The sequence below is a fragment of the Hetaerina americana genome, unplaced genomic scaffold (genome assembly GCF_022747635.1).
Source record: "Hetaerina americana unplaced genomic scaffold, ioHetAmer1.1.p SCAF_29, whole genome shotgun sequence".
Lineage (NCBI taxonomy): Eukaryota > Metazoa > Arthropoda > Insecta > Odonata > Calopterygidae > Hetaerina > Hetaerina americana.
In genome coordinates, this window is record NW_027286863.1 from 1,030,001 (window position 1) to 1,034,995 (window position 4,995).

The following is a 4,995-nucleotide window of genomic DNA, read 5'->3' on the forward strand; positions in this document are numbered from 1 at the left end:
TATATAAAATATCTTCCAAATGGAACGCTCTTCGGCGACGCACAAATATATAAAAACACAGATGTGGATTTTTAGAATATAGAGACACAAAGAAAGGACACTCACAATTTGTTATTTGACGTTTCGACAGCACGGCTGTCGTCTTCAGAATGGCAAAATGGCCATTCTGAAGACGACAGCCGTGCTGTCGAAACGTCAAATAACAAATTGTGAGTGTCCTTTCTTTGTGTTTCTATATTCTAAAAATCCACATCTGTGTTTATATATATATATATATATATATATATATATATATATATATATATATAAAGGAGAGTGTTTGTTTGTATGTATGTAATTTGTTTACTTTTTTGCTGTCATAGAAACAGCATTTTTCCAACTATGCCAGCAGGATACTTTTGCAAGAACACTATTGTATTCAGAATTGCCGAGATATTATACGTGGAATACATCAAGGAAAGTCTTTTGTAGAAGAAAAATGGGCAACTTTGATCCTGAGAATAATATTTATTCATGTGACGCATTGGGCCGAGTCTACACAGTCCATCCTAACAACGCCGAATGTTATTTTTTAAGAATGCTTCTACATACCATTAGAGGACCTCGCTCATTTGCAGAATTAAGAACGGTAAACGGAGAAATATGTGAGACATTCAGAGAAGCTTGCCAGAATTTAGGGTTGCTAGAAGGAGATCAACACTGGGATGACTCATTGCGAGAGGCCAGTTTGATTTCTCTTCCAGGACAAATCTGAATTTTGTTTGCCATCATAATAACCTCCTGTAATCCATCTAACCCAAAAACATTATGGGACAAATATAAAGAATCAATGAGTGAGGATATACTGGCTAAAGTTCGAAGTGAAAATCCTACATTGGATATTACGTTTAACTCCGACATTTTTAATAAAACTTTGATTATTTTGGAGGAAAAGTGTATCACCATGGTTAACAAGACTTTAGTGGAACTCGGTCTTTTTGCACCTGTACAAGATCAACAGGGTGTATTTTATCCAGATTATATACGTGAAACTAGCTACAATGTCTTAGACTTAGAAGCATACATCGCGGATAAAAAGCCACTTCTTAATGAAGATCAGAAATTCGCGTACGAAACAATAATGGATCAAGTAGATAAACAAGAAGGAGGTATCATTTTTCTTGATGCTGCTGGTGGCACGGGAAAAACATTTTCAATTAATTTAGTTCTCGCTGAAATCAGGGTTCTTGGAGAAATTGCTCTAGCCGTTGCATCTTCAGGTATTGCAGCGACATTAATGGAAGGAGGAAGAACAGCCCACTCTGCCCTTAAGTTGCCACTTAATATTTCCCGACAAGAAAATCCCACATGTCATATAAATAAAACAAGCGGCCAGGCACAAGTTCTTATAGAATGTAAATTGATAGTATGGGATGAGTGTACGATGGCTCATAAAAAATCTCTTGAGGCCCTCAACGCAACACTTCAAGATCTTAGAGGAAACTGCAGTTTAATGGGAGGAGCTCTGGTACTCCTGTGTGGAGACTTCCGTCAAACTCTGCCTGTCATTCCAAAATCGACTCCAGCCGATGAAATTTATGCCTGTTTAAAACATTCTGTTCTATGGAATCATGTCCAAGAAATTAGCCTTAAACAAAACATGCGAATCCTCTTAAGAGATGGGAATGCTCAAAATTTTGAAAATAAACTTTTGGAGATTGGAGAAGATAGATTAGTTATTGAAGCATCTGGTATGATAAAATTGTCATCAGATTTATGTGTATCGGTGAAAACTGTCCGCGATATGATACAAGCAGTCTATCCTAACGTTAATCAAAATTATAAAAATTTAGAATAGTTTCGAGAAAGAGCCATTCTTGCTCCTAAGAACGATGATGTTAATGAAATTAACAAGGAGATACTAGCCATGCTGCCAGGAGACGTGATTGAATATAAATCGGTTGATACCGTAGTGGATGCTGACGAAGCCGTCAATTATCCAACGGAATTCCTAAATTCACTTGATCCAGCTGGATTGCCACAACATCGCCTTATACTTAAAGTAGGATCTCCAATCATTTAATTGCGAAATTTAGATCCACCAAAACTCTGCAATGGGACACGATTGTGTGTGACAAAATTGATGAAAAATATAATCCAGGCAGTCATTTTAACTGGAAAAGGAAAAGGTGAAATAAATTTTATTCTACGGATACCTCTAATCCCAACTGATCTTCCCTTCAACTTTAAAAGATTATAGTTTCCATTCCGGCTAGCTTTTTCAATTACCAATAATAAATCACAGGGACAGTCTTTAAAGTTTTGTGGTGTTGATCTAAGATCGCCATGTTTTAGCCACGGGCAACTTTATGTTGCTTGCTCCAGAGTAGGTTCGCCTAAAAATTTATATATTCTTTCTCCTGGATATGAAACAAAAAATGTAGTTTATAAACAGGTGTTAAATAAAAAAGATTCTTAAATTTGTATGAAGTAGTGTATTATTGTACTTTATAATTTGTTGTTTTTATTTATGTAGTATATTTATATTACTGTTTCTCCCTAACCCGTGCAAAGCCGGGTATTCAGCTAGAATATATATATATATATATATATATATATATATATATATATATATATATATATATATACTGATTCCGCCTTCCCCACATTTCCTGTGTTCGTCCTTTATGTGTGTTCCTATCCGTTTTACTTATATCTATTTCCATGTGAATTAATATTTGTTTGCAGTATGGCGGTATTTCGTGTTTGAATGTGTATTTGGCCAATGTGGCTCGTCTCTTTCTTCTGACATTGCCTGCCACGAAACGCCCTGTTCATTTCCTGCACCATGTTGTATGATTTCTAACCCCGTATCCTTTCCTCTTGGGTGTTGTCTATTTCTCCTTTGGTGGGTGAAAGAGCCCTCTGACAGCCCCATTTTTGGCCAAAGAATCGGGGCACTTGGCGATATATTAGACCCACGGATCTCAGTGCAACTTGCGTTTCCTCGATAGACCACGTTGTTAAATCATCCTCCCGGCAAGTGGAAAGATCCGGTGTTCGAATCCCGGCCAAGGAAATACTTTTACTCTTGTGATCCGTTCCATTCCGCCTACCCAACCTCTCCTGTGTTCGTCATTTATGAGTGTTCCTATGCGTTTTCCTTCTATCTATTTCCATGTGAAAGAATATTTGTTTACCGTATGGAAGTATTTCGTGTGTATATATTGAGGAAGGAATCTGGCCGGAAGACATTGTGAGATACGTTTTAGTTCCTATTCCGAAAAAGGTAAAGGCTACATCATGTGAGGACTACAGGACAATAAGTTTGATATCCCACGCAGCTGGAGTTGTTCTCAGGATCATAAACAGAAGGATGGAGAGTAGGGCAAATGTTTACTTGGGGGATGATCGGTTTGGGTTTGGGAAGGGGAGAGATACGGGACATGCCATTGCAGTAATGAAATTATTAATCGAGAGGAATATAGAACACAACCAGGAGGTATTTGCCTGTTTCGTAGATTTCGAAAAAGCGTTTGACAGAGTGAATTGGGAAAAACGAATGAGTATATTGCAGAAAATAGGAATAGATTGGAGGGAAAGGAGGCTAATCCGCAACCTGTACATGCCTCAGGCTGCTCAGGTGCGGGTGGGAAACGGGGAGTCCGGATGGGCAGTGTTAGGAAGAGGTGTAAGGCAGGGTTGCCCATTATCACCGTTGCTGTTCAACCTGTATGCAGAGGAAATGATTAAAGAGGCATGGGAAGAACTGGAGGTAGGAATGAAAGTGGGCGGGGAATTCGTAAAATCAGTTAGGTTTTCTTAGCCACAAAATTGAGGCATTCTTCGCATTGGTTTGAACGCCCTTAAGAAAACTCTTCAAAACGGAGATGTTCGATAATACACTTATAAACTATATATATATATATATATATATATATATATACACACACATATACTGCGCCTAAGATATAAACGTAGAAAATTTTCATGTAAGTTATAGATGAAACCACGGCATTTTTCGTTTTGACTTGATCATATTATTGTCATCACATATTAAATTATCCTAATAGAAATAAAAAATACTTGAAAATTACCAATTAATTTATAAATTTTATTATTACATATAGTTCACGCAGCTAAATTCTAAGTCCCTCTGATCCTCCCTTGAACCGTCATAGGTTCTCAGAAACGCTGAAGTACTCAATTCTGTTTAAATTTATTCACGACTTCTACAAATTTTCAATTATTTATCGTGCTAGTACCAATGTAAGTAATATTACGATAAATATTTTAGTATTAAATGTTTAAAGATCTTCGGCAGCAGAAATGGATACAAATCATCCCCTTCCTGGGACATACTATATCAAAACCCCGGTGGCGGCGGGGTAACGTCCTCGTCTGCCATTCCAAGGGTCGCGGGTTCGATTCCCGCCTGGGTGAGTTTTTCTCCACCTGGGGCTTGGGTGTTTGTAAGTGTTATAATTGTTATCGTTGTTAATAGTTCGATGTAAAGGCCAGAATGCGCTGTTTTCGGACTTATACTGAATAAATAAATAAAATTTCAATTTTCAAAAGATGGTAAGATATGAAATTCAATCGCTCTGTAAAGTAAAATGAAATGCAATTAGCATGTAATATGCAGGATGCAGGGGCAATTACCTTTGATCTTAAGACGCCGACAGCAAATTCGGAGAAAAGTGATTGAAAAAGATATGTAGTATCTTACACTACGTTACCCGAAAAACAATATTGAGTCACCTCGTCACGTTCATAATTAGTAATCGTTACAATACAATCTGCCTGGCGAGTCCCATCGTGACCTTGTACTAAACATATGCAATTTGTCTGGCGAGTCCTAACAAGTGCAAACTAAGGATAAAAGTATTATGAATATACATTAATGATTGCTTTCAGTCAACTGCAGCAAGATATCATTTTCACTGCATAGAGTGGCTCTGTAAAGGCAACAAAAGGTAACAATTCTATTCTTTGTCCAATCTGATAGGATGGGCG